This window comes from Rhinoraja longicauda, chromosome 13 (genome assembly GCF_053455715.1).
Source record: "Rhinoraja longicauda isolate Sanriku21f chromosome 13, sRhiLon1.1, whole genome shotgun sequence".
In the NCBI taxonomy this organism is placed as follows: domain Eukaryota; kingdom Metazoa; phylum Chordata; class Chondrichthyes; order Rajiformes; family Arhynchobatidae; genus Rhinoraja; species Rhinoraja longicauda.
Window position 1 is genome coordinate 18,176,558 of NC_135965.1, and position 19,952 is coordinate 18,196,509.

Below are 19,952 nucleotides of genomic sequence, written 5' to 3' on the forward strand. Positions count from 1 at the left end.
TGGCTGGAGCGGGGCCGTTGAGCTGAGTGACAGGCAGGTTGGCCAATAGTGTGAGGAAGGGCGGATGGGCCAGTGTGTGGGACCAGTACAGAGATAATTGGCAGGTGCGGGGCCGGTGGGCGTAGCGTTTGGCAGATTAACCAATCGCGTGGTGCAGAGGGCGTGGCGAGGCGGGATTGATTGGCAGTCGCGGCCGTTGGGCGGTGACCATCGCCGTGGGGGCGGGGCCGAAGCGGCTCCCGTGGTGACGGGTTCCGGGCCCGAGTCGCTCTCCTCCCCTCCCCTACCCTCCCCTCTCATGTGGTCTGCGGCGGCGTCTGTTTACCAGTGACGCCTCCGCCCGGTGCCCAAGCTTTCGCCTGACAGGTAAGCGACGGTGTGAACGCCCACCGGGCCCGGTCCGTGACAGTGGCGGCGGTTTCTCCCTTCAGGAGACGCTGCTGGGGGCCTGCCCCACTCCTCTGACTCTTCCCTTACTCCCCCATCTCCTTCCTCTCCTCCCCATTCCCTCCCCTCCCACCCCCATCCCCTCTCTCCCCCCATCCCCTCTCTTCCCACATCCCCTCTCTCCCACCCCCCCCCATCCCCTCCCTCTCCCCATCCCCTCCCGACCGCCCCATCCTCTACCCACCCCCACCCCCCATCCCACCCCCATCCCATCCCTCCCTCCCCATCCCTCCCCATCCCCCCATCCCATCCCCCCCATCCCATCCCCCATCCCATCCCTCCCCCATCCCCCCATCCCATCCCTCCCCCCATCCCATCCCATCCCTGCCCCCATCCCTCCCCATCCCCCCATCCCATCCCCCATCCCTCCCTCCCTCACCCCCCCATCCCATCCCATCCCTCCCCCACCCCCCCCATCCCATCCCATCCCTCCCCCACCCCCCCATCCCTCCCCCACCCCCCCATCCCATCCCTCCCCCATCCCCCCATCCCCTCCCTCCCGACCGCCCCATCCCATCCCTCCCCCATCCCCTCCCTCCCTCACCCCCCCATCCCCTCCCTCCCCCACCCCCCCCATCCCATCCCTCCCCCACCCCCCCATCCCATCCCTCCCCCACCCCCCCATCCCATCCCTCCCCCACCCCCCCATCCCCATCCCTCCCCCACCCCCCCCATCCCATCCCTCCCCCACCCCCCCATCCCATCCCTCCCCCACCCCCCCATCCCATCCCTCCCCCACCCCCCATCCCATCCCATCCCTCCACCACCCTCCCATCCCTCCCCCATCCCATCCCCATCTCTCCCCACCCCCCCATCCCATCCCTCCCCCACCCCCCCCATCCCATCCCTCCCCCACCCCCCCATCCCATCCCTCCCCCACCCCCCCATCCCATCCCTCCCCCACCCCCCCCATCCCATCCCTCCCCCACCCCCCATCCCTCCCCCACCCCCCCATCCCTCCCCCACCCCCCATCCCTCCCCCACCCCCCCATCCCTCCCCCACCCCCCCATCCCTCCCCCACCCCCCCCATCCCTCCCCCCACCCCCCCATCCCTCCCCCACCCCCCCATCCCTCCCCCACCCCCCCATCCCTCCCCCACCCCCCCATCCCATCCCTCCCCCACCCCCCCATCCCATCCCTCCCCCACCCCCCCATCCCATCCCTCCCCCACCCCCCCCATCCCATCCCTCCCCCACCCCCCCATCCCATCCCTCCCCCATCCCATCCCTCCCCCACCCCCATCCCATCCCTCCCCCACCCCCATCCCATCCCTCCCCCACATCCCTCCCCCACATCCCTCCCCCACCCCCATCCCATCCCTCCCCCACCCAGCCCCCCCTCTTCCCCGCCCCCCCTCTTCCCCGCGCCCCCCCTCCTCTTCCCCGCGCCCCCCCTCCTCTTCCCCGCCCCCCTCCTCTTCCCCGCCCCCCTCCTCTTCCCTGCCCCCCCCTCCTCTTCCCCGCCCCGCCCTCTCTCCCCCCTCTCTCCCCCTCTCTCCCCCCTCTTCTCCCCTCCTCTTTCCCCCCCCTCTTTCCCTCCCCTCTCCCCCCCCTCTTCCCCCCCCCTCTTCCCCCCCCCCTCTTCCCCCCCCCCTCTTCCCCCCCCCCTCTTGCCAACTGCAAAATTTAATTAAAGTTTAGAATGAGAATTAATCCCCTGAAACCATCCCCCAACTGACCAAAAGTCTTTAGTTTATTTTGTTCAGTAATTGTCCACAGTGGACTGCATGGGTTTGCAAAACCTTTCTGTTGGCTAACAGATGTTTCTTGACTTTTATCAAGAAGGTGTATGAGTGTGAAGTCAACTCAATTGAAAATGTGGCTTGGAGCTGAAAACTAAATTTATATTACCTATATCTGCTGTGGTGAATTACAAATCATCATGTGATGCACATGTTGAACATTTAAGACCAGAAATATTGTGGTGTCAGTCATGTCCTTTTATTGTAATGGACCTGATAACCATTGAAGCATATGTATTGGCTGCAATGTGTGAGGAAATGAGATAGCCAATTTATATGCAACAAGATCCCACAATAATGAGGTTATTGACCAGATTTTTTTTTCTTTCTGGGTTTTTAAATTGTAGTTGTGGCTGCAGATTTCAGCTTTAAGAGGTTGTAGGTATATTCCTATCTGCAAAGTGTCACCATCTTTATAGTTCATGAACCAATCAACCTAATTCATGTATTACAGTAAATAGGAAAACGTTTAAGGCCCCGCAATGAGGTAGGTTGGAAAATTGGGACCACTTTCTAACTTATGGGAGGACCTTTCAGTAGTCTGATAACAAAGGGAAGAAATAGTTCCTGAGTCTGGCGGTACGTGCTTTTGAGCTTCTTTCTGATGGGAAATGGGAAAAGTGGGTCCTTGTCTGTGTTGGCTGCTTTTCTGAAACAGCATGAAATGTGGATGGCTGCTCTGTGTGATTGACTGGACTACATCCACAACTCTGCAATTTCTTGAGGTCTTGGGCAAACCAAAGCAACCTATGATATATCCCCATAGAATACTTTTTCCAGTGCATCTGTGAAAGTTGGGAAGAATCATTGGAGACTCAGTCTTTTGCAGAAGTAGGAGTGGGGTTCAGGTCAAATTGTTGGTGATATCTATGCCTAGGAACTTGAAACTCAACCGTCACCACTTCGGCACCACCAATTGGGGTGTGCACTCCACCTCTTCCTGAAGCCAATCAGGATGTGGAATATTGTGTAAGGAAAAATGTGAGGTCATCACTTGCAGGAATGAACAGAAAAGCCAAGTTTATTTTATATTTTTATGAGGCTCTCACGAGGGTCTCACAGCTCCGCTCTTGCTCCCCCCTCCCCCATTCACAACAAGGACAGAGTCACCCTTGTCCTCACCTTCCACCCCATCAGCCATCGCATACAGCATATAATCCTCCAACACTTTCGCCACCTCCAACGGGATCCCACCACTGACCACATCTTCCCATCTCCACCCCTTTCTGTTTTCCGCAGAGACTGTTCCCTCCGCAACTCCCTGGTCAACTCGTCCCTATCCACCCAAACCACCCCCTTCCCAGATACTTTCCCCTGCAATTGCAGGAGATGCAACACCTTTACCTCCCCCCTCGACTCCATCCAAGGACCCCAACAGTCTTTTCAGATGAGGCAGAGGTTCATTTGCATCTCCTCCAACCTCTTCTACTGTATCCGCTTTTCTAGGTGTCAACTTCGGAAAATCGGTGAGACCAAGCGCAGGCTCGGCAATCGTTTCGCTGAACACCTCTGCTCAGTCTGCCGTAACCTACCTGATCTCCCAGTTGCTCTGCACTTTAACTCCCCCTCTCATTCCCAATCTGACCATTCCGTCTTGGGCCTCCTCCATTGTTCGAGTGAGGCCCAGCGCAAATTGGAGGAACAGCACCTCATATTTCGCTTGGGTAGCAGTATGAACATTGACTTCTCTAACTTCAAATAGCCCTTGCTTTCCAATCTCTCCATCCCCTCCCCTTCCAAGTTCTCCCACTAGTCTTACTGTCTCTGACTACATTCTATCTCTGTCCCGCCCACTCCTCTGACATCAGTCTGAAGAAGGGTCCGGACCCGAAACGTCACCCATTCCTTCTCTCCAGAGATGCTGTCTGTCCCGCTGAGTTACTCCAGTATTTAGTGTCTGCCTTTTATTTTATACATGGTGAGTGTTGATGTTTCAAAGAATATGGGTGTGCTTGGAAACATGAACAAAATCCAACATGCAGCAAAGGATTGGGGGGGGCAAATATGAGGTTTTTATTCTCACAATGAAAACGTATTAGCTTTCATTGTGAGAATATTTGAATACAGAAAAGAGGGAGTCTTGCTGTGGTTCTGTCAGGCTTTGGTGAGCTTTGGTCTCCCTATCAAAAAAAGAATATATTTACCATATAGGGAGTGCAGGAGAGATTTATAGACTGGTTCGAGACATGGGAGAGTAAAATTCGACGCCAGAACAACTCGGCGGTTCAGCAGAATCTGTGGAGGCAAATGATGCAAGTCAACATTGTGGGCTTTGACCAGCTGAGTTCTTGTTTTCTATTCTTTGTTCCAAATTCCAGCATCTGCAGTTTCGTGTTATCTTTGTACTAGGAGGGATTGAGTAGACTGGGACTGTATTCTCTGGAGTTTGGATGAATGAGAAATAATCTCATTGAAACTCTCATAATTCTTGCAGGGCTTGCTTGTCAGGCTGGATGCAACGAGAATGTTTCCCTTGGCTGAGGAAACAGACCCTCGAACAGCAGGGTGCAGGAACAGGCTCTTTGACCTACCATGTCTGTGCTGGCCTTGATGCCAATCTAAACTAGTCCCATCTGCCTGCACATAGCCCATGTCCCTTTTTCCCCCTTCCTGTTCATGTGCCTCTTAAACATTGCTATTGTGGCTGCTTCTACCACTTCCCTTTGTACAGCTGCAGTGTGAATTACAGATTTTATGTTCAACCAACGAAGGCAAATATGCTGTAGGTCTTTACCACCCTATTCAATTATGTTGTCACTCTCAAGGCGGTCCGTCCGGGCTTGCATCCCAACATCTGTCTGTACATCAGTGCTCTTTATGAAAGGTAGTCATTTCTGCAAAGAAGTTGGTGCATTGAAATTAGACTAATAAATACATTATTTTGTATCTCTTTTTAACTGGTTTAGAGTAATCACTATTACATGGAGTTGTTACATTGGTATTGTCGTGTGTACTTGTAGTTAGTCATAGTCATACAGGACCGAAACAGCCTTTCGGCCCAAATTGTTCACAATGACCAAGATGTCCATCTAAATTAGTCCCATTTGGCCCGTACACCACTTAAACCTTTCCTATCCATGTACCTGTCTAAATGTCTTTTAAATGTGCCTGCCCCAACGGCTTCTGTTAGTATTTAGATTTGGATATCTATATATTCACATAGGACAGAGTTCGGGGGGGGGGGGGGGGGGGGGGGGGGAGGGTACATTGCATTACAACACAACACAACAGAACTGACATCTAACAACTTAAGCAAATAGCTGCAGCAGGAAGATCAGAGACCAAACATAGTTTCCAATCATAAGCAAACAAACTGCAAACACCATTAGTTTTCCTTTTCATATATAATGCAGGTTGTCACATTCAAGGTGACCTAATGAGGGAGGAGTGTCAGAAATAAGAATAGGTTAAAAACAATTTAAAACAAATAGAATGATGATCACATTCTTTATTCGGTGTGCAATTGACACCATAGATCAATTTCAAAAATACTATACATTGATTTTATGAGCTTGAGTATAAGAACGCTCAGTTATTAAGAGATTCATAAAAAAGCTGGTAATATATTCTCAAAACCCCTATGCAGCTAAATCCATCAGGGAGTCCACATACATATGGAAGATACAATCAGGGTTCCTCACTGTATTAAATAAGAACCAAAGGGCTAAAAAGGAAATTTCAGTGTACAAATTTGGCTTCAACTTCAAATAAATGCTTGCCAGCTTTGTTTTAAGCAATTGTGGTTTGCTAATCAATAAAGTTCTGTTTGGAATTGCATAAAGAATTGATGCAAGGCTGTACCATAACAATTAGTTTAAAGGCAAATAGTACTTAAGAATATTGAAGTAAAAATATGCCAATGTGCTACTTCCCAGAACAAGAATGGTTTCAAGTTAGTGAAGCAGAAATGGATTCATGATTTACTTTGTCACAAAATACAAAACAAAAACTATGTAGTTTACTGTATGTTAATTGACCTGCATTAATAAGGTAAATTCAGTGCAGAAAAGTATCTCAAAATATTTGATAGTTATATGAGAGAGTGAGAGTTCTTGGTGGTAACTGAAAGATTAGGGCGAGCAAAGCTTGAAAGAATTCTAAAGAGAGGAGATGGTGAGAATGTAGGAGAAATGTCTGGAGAAGGAAGTTGATCAGTTGAAGATGGCATCGTTTTCATGGCAAAGGGATTGCTGCACAAAAGCTAGGACAGACAATTATGGGGAATGAAGGGTCTGCAGAAAAGGTAGTTGGTTGCAGGAGTTAAGTTGAATAAAAGACACCCATATTGGTCAGCTGGTGGAGTAAAGTGACCAAAAAGGATTTGGTACCTATCGAGTGAAGCAAATTGGATTAAATTGGATCAAAATGGACAATAGGAGGGCAAGGTGAGGTGAGGTAAAACTGAGGTGAGAAGGAACTTTTTAACTCAGAGAGTTGTGATTTTGTGGAATTCTCTGCCACAGAGGACAGTGGAGGCCAAATCACTGAATGAATTTAAGAGAGAGTTAGATAGAGCTCTGGGGGCTAGTGGAATCAAGGGATATGGGAAGAAGTTGGGCACAGGTTACTGATTGTGGATGATCAACCATGATCACAATGAATGGTGGTGCTGGCTCAAAGGGCAGAATGGCCTCCTCCTGCACCTCAGCATAGGAATGGGCCCTTCAGCCCGTAATGTTTGAGCCAAAAATGATGCTGAGTTAAACTGATCTCATCTGCCTTACAGATCCATATCCCTCCATTCCCTGCACTTCCATGTGTGTATCTAAAAGCCTCTTAAATGCTTCTATCATATCTGCCTCCACCACCACCCCTGGCAATGTATTTCAGGTACCCACCACACTCTGTGCATAAAAAAACTTTCCTCAAACATTTCCATTAAACATTCCCCCTCTCATTTATAGCTATACACTCCAGTGTTGGACATTTCCACCCTCGGAAAAAGGTTCTGACTGTCTACCCTATTGATGGCTCCCATAATTTTACACACTTCTATCAGCCTCGCCAACAGTCTGTCTCGTCCCTTCCTTTGTTGTTTTTTTAGTATGTGTTAAATGTATGTTTTAGTGTTTTTTAGCTTGTTTTATGTGGAGGGTGGGGGAGGGGGTTGGGAAAACCTTTTTTAATCTCTTACCTCGACGGAGATGCGATTTTTTTCTGTATTGTATCTCCGTCCGCACTGCGGCCTAACATCGAGGAGCTGGCGGATTCTGCTGGAGACTGACTTCGGGAGCTCCAACCGTGGGAGCCTGCAGGACTTACCATCGTGGAGCTCATGATCCCTGTCGAGGATCAACCCTGGAGCTCCAACCGCGAGAGCCTGCGGACTTTAACATCGTGGAGCTCACGGTTCCTGGTTAGTGACTGACTTCGGGAGCTTCAACGTGCAGGATCTTCGATCGCCCAGACGCGGGAGCTTCGACCGCCCGGACGCGGTACCTTTGATCGCCCCTACGCGAGGGCTTCAATCGCCGGCTTTGGGAGCTTCGATCGCACTGACTGCGGTTGATTCGGCTCCCCCGACCGCGGGAGAATAAAGAGGGAAGAAGATTGTCTTCCATCACAGCGAGGAATGTGGGTAATCCGCTGTGGTGGATGTTTATGTTCACTTTTATGTAGTTGTGTGTCTTGGTGCTTTTTTTAGTATGGCTGCATGGTAATTCGAGTTTCACTGCACCTTAATTGGTACACGTGACAATAAACTAACCGTTGAACCTTTGAAGTCTCCCCTCAACCTCCAACATTCCAGAGCAAACACTCCAGGTCTATCCAACTTCTCCCGGTAGCCGAAGCCCTATATTCCAGACAGCATTCTCATAAACCTCCTCTATACCCTCTCCAAAGCCTCCAATTCTTTCCTGTATTGAGGCGACCAGAACTGCACACAATGCTCCAATGCTAAAAAGTTGCACCATGAACCAAAGTCCTGGAGAACTGCGACAAGGCACAGTAAACAAATGTTTTTGATATAAATGTGCATTCTCAATGAGACTGCTCTGTAGTAGTGGTAAGTACTCTATGCCAGTGTTCAGTTTTAAGCTGCTTGGGGCAGTACGTGTTGCGAGGTACAGTGAAAAGCTTTTTTGTTGCGTGTTGCGAGACGAAACTGTCCCTGAGTCTGGAGGTATGCTTTTTTATACTTTTTTACCTCTTGCCTAATGGGAGAGGGGAGAAGAGAGAATGTCCGTGGTGAGACGTGTCCTTGATTATGCTGGTGGCCTTGCCGAGGCAGCTTGATGTGTAGATGGTGTCAATGGAAGGGAGGTTGGTTTGAGTGATAGTCTGGGCTGGTTCCACAATTCTTTGCAAATTCTTGCGGTCCTGGATGGAACTGTTCCCCATGCATCTGGATAAATTGCTTATTACAGCGTATCTGTAGAAGTTCATGAGGGTTGTTGGGGACATGCCAAACTTCCTAAGCCTTCTAAGGAAGTAGAGGCGTTGGTGTGCTTTCTTGGTCATGGCTTTGATATGGCTGGTCCAGGACAAGTTGCTGGTGATTTTGCTGCTAAGAACTTGAAGCTTTTAACCCTTTCTACTTTGTCAATGTACACTAGGGTTTGTGTACCTGGGTTATACTGGGGTATTTGTCCCTGACGCTATGCTGCACAGCCAAAAGCCTATCAACTGAGTAAACTGAAACTGGCATTGAGTACAGGGAAGTAGGTAGAACTCCAAAGCTGGACTATTATTCCTCATGAGGAATATTAGTGAAACAACAACTTCTTTCAGTTGCATGTTCAGCCATTCCATGCATTTGAATTCAGAGGAGCAGTTAAGAGAGAAAACAAGTTGCTGGTTATGTATGTTTTAAAGTTAATTTAAATACAATTAATTGAGTTTAAATTTTAACATTTTTAACTTTCAATGTATGTGAATGTTGGTCATTTGTAAACAAATCCGTTGCAATCCTGGGAAATTGGCCGAGCCAGTTGGCAAAACATTTCTAGGTAGAGCTCTCCTTTCACAACAGTAAGGTCTTTTGTTGCGCAGGCCTCACTGTTCAAGACGTAGAAACAAAGAACTGCAGATGCTGGATTATACCAAAGAGAGACAAAGTGCTGGAGTAACTCAGCTAGTCAGGCAGCAGCTCTGGAGAAAAAAGATAGATGATGTTTCAGATTTGGACCTGAAACGTCACCTATCCATGTTCTCCAGAGATGTTGCCTGGCCAGTTAAGTTACTCCAGCATCTTGCGCCTATCTCGATGTTCAAGAACTGGCTTAAGAAAGTTGTCCCTGGCAAGTGTGAGAGTGGAAGCATTACTGTCTCACAGATTACTTAATGACCCAGGTATCTTATGCTCTAACTTGCCACACTTTTCCAATATCATAAAAACCCTGCACATGCCTCTCCTGAGTCATGATTCCCTCGCCACTCCATCTCCAATGCTGAACGGTTTGTCCTCAGCAGAGGCCTTGCCTTTGTACCCTTATGCGTGTCTTCTTTTCATCACCAACTTTCGTGCATTCATCCGCCAATCAAACCTCCCGTCGCATGTATCCACCCATTACTTGCCAGGCTTTGTCCCACCCCCAGCTCTGTTCCAACTTTCTCCTTCCCTCCTGCAGTCAGTCTGACAAAGGGTCCTGACCCAAATCGTTGCTTTTCATTTCCTGACCCCCTAAGTTACTCCAGTACTTTGTTTTGCTTAAGATTTCAGCATCTGCAGTTCCTTGTGATTCCAAATATCCAGTCCAGCTTAAATGGTGTGACAAGAGCCATTATAGTACTTCAGCACATAACTGAAACATTAATGCAGTACTGAGAATTCCTTTCCCCCAGGGTTGCTGCCTGACCTGCTGAGATACTCCAGCTTTTTGTGTGTATCTACTGAGAAAGCGGACTTGGTCATTTGGGTAGTATGGGTATGGAGTTTGGGGGCTAGGATAGTTACGTTATAGGACTAGTTATTTGGATATGCATTTGACCACCACCATGGTGGCTGGGAAATTTAAATCCAGTTGCATATTGAATTAAAAAGCTGCTATCAGTACAGTTTCCATAAAACCATCGGATTCTAAAACCTATTCTCAAACACCAGTGTCCTTCAGGGAAAGCAATCTTCCAACCTTACCCAGTCTAGCTTCTGCATGCTTGCAGACCAACCAATGAGGCTGCCCTAAACTGCTCTCGCTCTGTCCAAAAGGTAATTTGGAGGGGAAAATAAATAGTAAAAAAAGTGCTGCTGGAGGCTCCAGATTCCAATATTGCAGTCTCTTGTTCTTCCATGGAAAACAAGATCCTTGCCAACAATGTCTACATCCGAAGAATGAATTAAATCAAAAGGTAGAGTTCATGTTCAGTTTTGGTTTTAGAAATATTGCATGGAAACAGGGCCTTTGACCCATCGAGTATACGCTGACTATTGATCATTCGTTCACGATAGTTCTTTTTATCCCAATTGCTCAACCATTCACTACATACTGGGGCCAATTTAGAGGCCAATTAATCTTTAAACCAGCATATCTTTTGGATGTGGGAGGAAATTCTGAGTACTCTGAGGATGTACGTGTCGTCACAGGGAGAACGTTTAAACTCTGCACCCCAGGTCTACCACCTGCGCCACCGTGCTGCCCTTATCGTGTATATAAGATTTCCAAGATATGAAACATCAGCAATTTTCAATTTTATTTTTAAGCCTTGTTAGCTTTAGACTTTTGTAATCATACAACAGTAACTACATTCAAATGTACTTAATAGAAACAAGGAACTGCAGATTCTGGTGTACAAAAAAGGACATGAAGTGCTGGATAAGTTTAGCAGATTAGGCAATATCTCTGAAGAACATGCTTAGCTGGTTTCGGGTCGGGACGGGATCAGTCTGAAGAACAGACCTGATATAAAATGTCACCTATCTGTGTTCTCCAGAGATGCTGCCTGACCTGCTGAGTTACTCCAACACTTTGTCCTTTTTTTTAAGTGCACTCAGTGTCTGTTAACAACTTTTGGAAACTTCCTACAAAACATGAATGGTAACAAATGAATGTTTGCTTTTTTCTGTTTTAAAAAATTGATCTTGAATTTATGAGCAAACTCTCCCTCCCAACATGATCAGATCATCAAGTTAGCACTCCTTGATAACAACGTATCATACATCTTTGAACAAAGCTGTGGTTCTGACCGTAGTGGATTATGTGGAGGAAGATAAATATTTGTTTTCTTAAAACTAAATGGACGAATAACTTTAGTAAAAAGTGAGAATTTTTGCTAAAAATGTAAGAATAATATAATATAATTTAACCCAGAGATGCCTGTTTAGTAGGCCCTTTCAGATTGGAGCATGTTAGCAGCTTTGTATGGGTATCATGGCAGTCCGAAGGAGATTACTGCATTTGGACTGTGTTGTGAAATGACATCATATTCGTTTAACCTTGTGCAAAGTTCTGCTGCATACATAAAGCCCAAGTAAACACTGAACCAAGTGTTCAAAGGTTTGGGGATGACTGCCTTGCTCAGTCTGACAGTCCATCTTGCACAAGTGGGAAAGTTTCTTTAATTTACCATTTTTAATGATTTGCTCTTATCTTCGTATTTTGAAATGTGTCACACAAAACCTGGGCAACATATAACAAAGAAACACAATGGCTCTGTTTCGTAGAGCCACAGTTTAACTGCCGCACAGCTCCAGGGATCCATGTTTAATCCTGACCTCTGGTGTGCTCTGTGTGGAACTTGCACATTCTATCTGTCCTTCCATGGGTTTCCTTCAGATGTTCTAATTTCCTTCAACATTTCAAAGACATGCTGGTTGGTAATTTCATTGGCCACTGTAAATTACCACTCATCTGTACACTGAGGGAGAATGGGAGAGTGCATGAGAATGAAATGAGTAGTGTTGGATTAGTCAAGTCAAGTCAAGTCAAGTCAATTTTATTTGTATAGCACATTTAAAAACAACCCACGTTGACCAAAGTGCTGCACATCTGATTAGGAAAAAAAAGAAACATACAGTGGCAGGCAGCCAAACACAACGGCGCGGCCATCTTGAACAAAATGTTTAACTAAACCAGAATGGTGTCCCGCGGCCGCGCCGCACCGGCCGATGGAAGGCCCCGCGGAAGAGACCTAAAAAAAAAGAAGAAAGATTCCCCCCCCCCACATACCCACCCACCCTCACCACCCCCTCCCCACATACCACCCCACCCTCCCCCCCCCCACATACCCACCCACCCTCACCACCCCCCCCCCCCCCCCCCACACATACACAACCAAAACAAAACACCCCACCACCAACACACAAACAAAAAGGACAAACAGACTGCCAGCGAGAGCAAATACTGCACCTGGTCTATGGTAGATCGGGGCATCATAATGAGAGTGGTGAAGACGGCACAGCACATCACTGGCAACTGTCTCCTGGCCATTCAGGACATTTTCTACCGGCGGTGCCTGCGGAAGGCATGCAGCATCATCAAGGACCACAGCCACCCAGCACGCAGGCTGTTCTCCTTGTTACCGTCAGGCAGAGTGACTTTATAAAACATTGATTCGGCCTCCATGTGGAGGATATATTACAGTATAGCAAAGGGGATTACAGAGGCATGAGGCGGGAGTTGGCCAAAATTGACTGGAAGGAGGCCCTAGCAGGGAAGACGGTAGAACAGCAATGGCAGGTATTCCTGGGAATAATGCAGAGGTTGCAAGATCAATTTATCCCAAAGAGGCGGAAAGACTCTAAGGGGAGTAAGAGACACCTGTGGCTGACAAGGGAAGTCAGGGACAGCATAAAAATTAAGGAGAGGAAGTATAACATAGCAAAGAAGAGTGGGAAGACAGAGAATTGGGACTCTTTTAAAGAGCAACAAAAGTTAACTAAAAAGGCAATACGGGGAGAAAAGATGAGGTACGACAGTAAACTAGCCAATAATATAAAGGAGGATAGCAAAAGTTTTTTTAGGTACGTGAAGAGGAAAAAAATAGTCAAGGCAAATGTAGGTCCCTTGAAGACAGAAGCTGGGGAATTTATTATGGGGAACAAAGAAATGGCAGACGAGTTAAACCGTTACTTTGGATCTGTCTTCACTGAGGAAGATACACACAATCTCCCAAATGTTCTAGGGGCCGGAGAACCTAGGGTGATGGAGGAACTGAAGGAAATCCACATTAGGCAGGAAATGGTTTTGGGTAGACTGATGGGACTGAAGGCTGATAAATCCCCAGGGCCTGATGGTCTGCATCCCAGGGTACTTAAGGAGGTGGCTCTAGAAATAGTGGAAGCATTGGAGATCATTTTTCAATGTTCTATAGATTCAGGATCAGTTCCTGTGGATTGGAGGATAGCAAAAGTTATCCCACTTTTTAAGAAAGGAGGGAGAGAGAAAACGGGTAATTATAGACCAGTTAGTCTGACATCAGTGGTGGGGAAGATGCTGGAGTCAATTATAAAAGACGAAATTGCTGAGCATTTGGATAGCGGTAACAGGATCATTCCGAGTCAGCATGGATTTACGAAGGGGAAATCATGCTTGACAAATCTACTGGAATTTTTTGAGGATGTAACTAGGAAAATTGACAGGGGAGAGTCGGTGGATGTGGTGTACCTCGACTTTCAGAAAGCCTTCGACAAGGTCCCACATAGGAGATTAGTGGGCAAAATTAGAGCACATGGTATTGGGGGTAGGGTACTAACATGGATAGAAAATTGGTTGACAGACAGAAAGCAAAGAGTGGGGATAAATGGGTCCCTTTCGGAATGGCAGGCAGTGACCAGTGGGGTACCGCAAGGTTCGGTGCTGGGACCCCAGCTATTTACGATATACATTAATGACTTAGATGAAGGGATTAAAAGTACCATTAGCAAATTTGCAGATGATACTAAGCTGGGGGGTAGTGTGAATTGTGAGGAAGATGCAATAAGGCTGCAGGGTGACTTGGACAGGTTGTGTGAGTGGGCGGATACATGGCAGATGCAGTTTAATGTAGATAAGTGTGAGGTTATTCACTTTGGAAATAAGAATAGAAAGGCAGATTATTATCTGAATGGTGTCAAGTTAGGAGGAGGGGATGTTCAACGAGATCTGGGTGTCCTAGTGCATCAGTCACTGAAAGGAAGCATGTAGGTACAGCAGGCAGTGAAGAAAGCCAATGGAATGTTGGCCTTCATAACAAGAGGAGTTGAGTATAGGAGCAAAGAGGTCCTTTTACAGTTGTACCGGGCCCTGGTGAGACCGCACCTGGAGTACTGTGTGCAGTTTTGGTCTCCAAATTTGAGGAAGGATATTCTTGCTATTGAGGGCGTGCAGCGTAGGTTCACTAGGTTAATTCCCGGAATGGCGGGACTGTCGTATGTTGAAAGGCTGGAGCAATTAGGCTTGTATACACTGGAATTTAGAAGGATGAGGGGGGATCTTATTGAAACATATAAGATAATTAGGGGATTGGACACATTAGAGGCAGGAAACATGTTCCCAATATTGGGGGAGTCCAGAACAAGGGGCCACAGTTTAAGAATAAGGGGTAGGCCATTTAGAACGAAGATGAGGAAGAACTTTTTCAGTCAGAGAGTGGTGAAGGTGTGGAATTCTCTGCCTCAGAAGGCAGTGGAGGCCAGTTCATTGGATGCTTTCAAGAGAGAGCTGGATAGAGCTCTTAAGGATAGCGGAGTGAGGGGGTATGGGGAGAAGGCAGGAACGGGGTACTGATTGAGAGTGATCAGCCATGATCGTATTGAATGGCGGTGCTGGCTCAAAGGGCTGAATGGCCTACTCCTGCACCTATTGTCTATTGACTGTGTAATTCTGGTTACCATATTGTTTTTGTTTTGTATTTTTGCCCGCGATTCCATCGTCTACTCACCTGCTCTCCAGGCTGGTGACACACCTGCATACTTATGGAACTTATAGCAGTCTCTCATCTTTCACCTTTCTAACCTCAGCAGTTGATCAGGATAATCATTTCTGCCATTGAACTAGTGTTTTTCAACAATTATTCAATTAACTGTCATACATTCTCCTCTACAACATCCCAGTGTCCTAATTTGCACATTCACGTAAAATCAAATTAATATCTATATCCTACACAAATTAATTTCCCTATTTATTCCAGAATTGGATGCAAGCTTTGCAAAAGTCACAAATGCACCCTATATCCTTGTGATATTTACCAAACTTCTCATTCGTCTTATTCAATGTCTCGTTATGCTTTAGTCCTTTGTGAATATTTATTGTTGTTGACTCTAATGTTTGTTTTAATATTTTCTCCTTCTACTCTGTTGCATCTCCATTTCAGCGTGACATTGTTTATTTCACATTCTTGCATGCTAATCGAAAATATTGATTTGTCAAATTGTCGCTCAACTTTTCTGGCCAGTTTTATACAAGATACAGTAGACGGCAGAGCAAGCAGATATTTAAAGTTCTTCCAACCGTGAACTTAATTTCTTAGACTCTCTAGATTTCAAAATTTCTTTAGTTTGCATCATCAGTTTCAATATGAATGGGAAACTTTTTTGTTCTCTCCAATTTCCTGACGTCCTTTGCCCTTATGGCAACTAGACAATGACGATTGTGGACTTTGCAAAGCTGTTGCTGAGAAGATGTTTCCTTTATCATCAAGTTTTTTCATTCAATCCTTGCTCTTCTTTACACGAGTCCTCAGAATTGCAAAATCACCAAATCCAATTCATACTGTCTTTCAAATAACTTTTTTATTTTGCATGTTATTCAATAATTGTGGTTTAACAGCACCTGTCTTGGTAAATGTGTGGATATTGGTACAAATTCAGTGGAACATTGAAGCTATACACAATTCATTGGCTACCACTGCTAGTCATTGTTGCTCCATTCTTTATTGCAACAAATCTCTACATAAAGGCCGTCACAAAATGCTGGAGTAACTCAGCGGGACAGGCAGGATCTCTGGAGAGAAGGAATTGGTGACATTTCGGGGCGAGACCCTTCTTCAAACTCTACATAAAGCCCTGTCTCCCCAGCTGGCTCCTCAACATTTGATCTGGAAAATCATCATGTATACATTCCATATACAAAACACAAATTACACCCACATTACTTTTACAAGTTTTGTATACCTCTGCATCCTGATTTATGTTGGATCCAATATTACAACTGCTGTACGAAGGCCTGTGAAATAACTTGGGCGGCATGGTGGCATAGCGGTAGAGTTACTGCCTTGCAGCACCAGAGACCTGCGTTGGATCCTGACCACATGATCTGCACGGAGTTTGTACGTTCTCCCCGTTACCTGCATGGGTTTTCTCTGAGATCTTCATTTTCCTTCCACACTCCAAAGACGTAGGTTAATTGGCTTGGTATAAATGTAAAATTGTCCTTCGCGTGTGTTGGGTAGTGTTAATGTGCGAGGACTCGGTGGGCCGAAGGGCCTGTTTCCACACTATCTCTAAACTAATCTAAACTTGTATCAGAATTTTCTGACCCTTATTATTTCTTAGTCTGACCAATATCTGCACTGATTTCTTAATAGTTCAATTATTATCTGCTTTCTAATATTTCCTTGTGCTAGAGAAAGCTGCTATTCGGCCATCGAGCTGGATCACTGAGCAATTCCTATTTCCTGATTACATTTCCCTCTAACCTATGCTCCCCATGTTCCCATCAGTTTTACCACGCAAGGGATAATTTACAATGGCCAAATAACCTACCAACAAGCACATCTCTAGGATGGAGAAAACGAGAGCATTCAAGAGAAAACACCACAGTCATGGAGAGAATATGCAAACTCCACACTGATAAGGTGGGAGGTCAGGTTTGAACCTGGGTCACTGGAGCTGTGAATAGTGCTCTTGGTGATGGTCTAGTTTTTTTTCCTGATATGCAGATAATGGAACCTCTTTGATCATATCCAAATTCCAACTGCTAATTTTAAACTCTGCCGCTTGAACACCTCAATTTTGTTTCTGTATCCAGGGTAACTGTCGCAGCTTTTCACTGTAGACCTCTAGCTGTTTAATTAGGACCTGCATTTTGTGTTTATTTTGAGACAATATTCACACCTCAGGATTACCATAGAATCCTCACCACTATACATTTATGGCTCAAAGGAGTTTTGGAAGTCTGGTGATTTTTGCATTGTCCATTTGGGATGTATCTTTCTGAAAATGCAATGTTATAACAGTGCTTTTTGATACCTACTGAAATACCAGCTGTTTTCAATGTAGTTTAATTACGATGATTTATAGTGAGATTTCAGGGCGAGCTGAAAGTTGCTTCAACTTTATAGGATTTTTTTTTCTGTAATTCCATTGTTTACTGGATTGTATATAAATTCTTTGGAATTGGAAATTTAAATTTCAACTATGCATAATTATATAATAAAAAACATTAGCATAGCACATTGTTTCTCATGTGGGTGGTGAAAAGCGTAGGATGCAATACACAATCAAAGGAGAACATAGCTAATGTTATTGCTAAAATACCCAAGGATATCTGAAAAATGTGTTCATTTTAATATAAAAGAAAAATATTACTCTGCTAAATACGTTTAAATAGGAAACTAACTCCTCCATTTGGTTGTCTTCTGAATGGTCCTTCCATAAAGCTAGGATACTGTCCGATTCTCATATGTAACAGATTATTATAATTCAGTTTTATGAGTTTGCCGTATATTGTACATCGTGCCTACTGTTGCTATGGATTTTTAACATGAGCACTGGATATGCTGATGGAAGAACTGCATTATGTCAAGGCACATTACATCTTCAAGTAGCTATGCCAGGGCAAGTTGACTGGTCTCAAGTAACATTGATCTCCTGAAAGTCATTCAAGGGAGATCAAATGACTCAGCACTTCTTGGTGCCGAAAATAAGAAATTAAATTAGAATAAAATGTGACAGAGTTGCTGCTGGAGATTCTGTTTTCTCTACTACTTAGTACAGAAGTAGAAACAATTAATGTAATATTTCCAAAATTTCCCAGCAAAATACTTCAGTCAGTGGGATGAGAAACATTTCATTAGTAAATACAACGGAGGTATTTTGATATGCCATCTGTAGAATAAGTTCAGTAGAGCAAAACTCTGGTACGCCCGCATTTGATTGTTCGGAAATCCTAATCTAACATCAGTTTCTCTGATTTGTCTGGAATGAGTCCAGAATGGGCAGAGCCGGGACTGGGGGACTGGAACACCAGGGGACAGGAATGTGGATACGTTTGTATCAGGAACCAGGGTCCAGAATGTTTCTACTTTTTCCACTTCATGATTCACTGGAAAATTTATTATGCTACTTTGTAACATTTAATAAAAAAGAAAATATAGTTTGTTTGGATATTAATTGGAGTAATAGACTGGGATATCTGCTTGTGTGGCACCATCAAACTCCCACGGGTGCTGGATTATTGTAGTTTTATTCTATTGGCATTGTTTCAGTTCAGATCATTATTTGATCGTTTTCTGTGCAAATTGAAGCCACGCAATCCATGCCCTTGGCTACAGTCCCAGTGGAATGGCATAAGGCTTATGGTTTAGGAGAGTACTGAGGATGTGTTGGTCTGTTGGATGTGCCAATTTCTGGAAGAGACATTGAACAGAATCCCATTGGTTTGATGAAATAATTCCATGGCATTACTTTACAGAACAAGGGAATAATATGTGCACTCCTGTCTAATATTGGTGTTAGGTATGGGATAGCTAAACCAATTTATCTTGTTATCAATTTTCTGACTGGGAGGGAAATTAACCTTTATTTGGTCTTCAGATATTCATTATATTTTTGCGTAATGGTAATCAAAATGTCCATGTCTGGCAGATTAAATCAAACACATTAATTGTTCAGACATTTATCCTGGCATCAACCTTTCTTGATCTTGGTGCCAGTGGAATTTCTACGAATGTGTTGCACAGATTTATCTATCTGGGTGATGAGCTATGTGAAAACACCTCAATAAAACTCCCTTTTATTGAGGTGACAGAATAAGTACTTGAAAGTGATCTCCAAAGGAGATGAACTTTTACGAAAAGACACTTGAAATCTGATGCTGCTCACATCACAGTCTCCACATCTTGCTTTACAACTTTGATGCTACTATATCTCTCAATGTGGTGGTCTATGTCTTTTGTATTCCATTTCAAATCAAAATACTTGGGATTTGCATTAAATTGAAAGGTCAATTATCAATACCATGAAAATGGGAACAAGACAAAGTCCCCAGTGGGTGTAGTACAAGACTTGCTGTCAAGTTTTCCATATTATTTGCATTCAAGATGCCTGAAACAGAGCCAGCAAGTTTAAGTACAAGTTGTAAATCTGAACAACCACAAAGGAATTTCACTCGATGCAAAACTTGATATTTTGCAAAGCTTTGACGTTGGCAAAAAATTGTGCAATAGTTTAATTTTGGTTTATTATTGTCATGTGTATTGAGGTACAGTGAAAACGTTTTTGTTGCATGCTGTACATTCAGTGAAAAGAATATATATGAATTACAATCAAAGTCGTCCACAGTGTACAGGAGCAGGATAAAATATATAACGTTTAGTACAAGATAGAGTCCAGTTTAGACCAATTAAAGATAGTTTGTAGGTCGCCAATGAGGTAGGAGGGCGGTCAGGACCGCTCTCTAGTTGTTGAGAGGATGGTTCAATTGCCAGATAACAGCTAGGAAGAAACTGACCCTGAATCTGGAGGTATGCATATTCAAACTTCCGTGCTCTTTGTCCAAAAAGGAAGGGGAGAAGAGGGAGTGACCAGGGTGAGACTGGTCCATGATTATGCTGGTGGACTTGCCGAGGCAGCGTGGTGTAGATTGAGTCAATGGAAGGGAGATTGGTTTGCGTAATGTACTGGGC

At 45.2% G+C, this 19,952-nt stretch overlaps 1 protein-coding gene across 1 annotated transcript in view; it reads left to right on the forward strand.

Annotated features, from left to right (window-relative positions):
- The first annotated feature begins 229 nt into the window (after nucleotides 1–229).
- Nucleotides 230–19,952, forward strand: part of rnf13 (ring finger protein 13) — a 190,037-nt gene continuing 170,314 nt past the window's right edge. The window contains exon 1 of the mRNA XM_078410455.1: nucleotides 230–366. The gene's annotated coding sequence lies outside the window, so the exon portion shown is untranslated. The remainder of the gene's footprint in view (nucleotides 367–19,952) is intronic.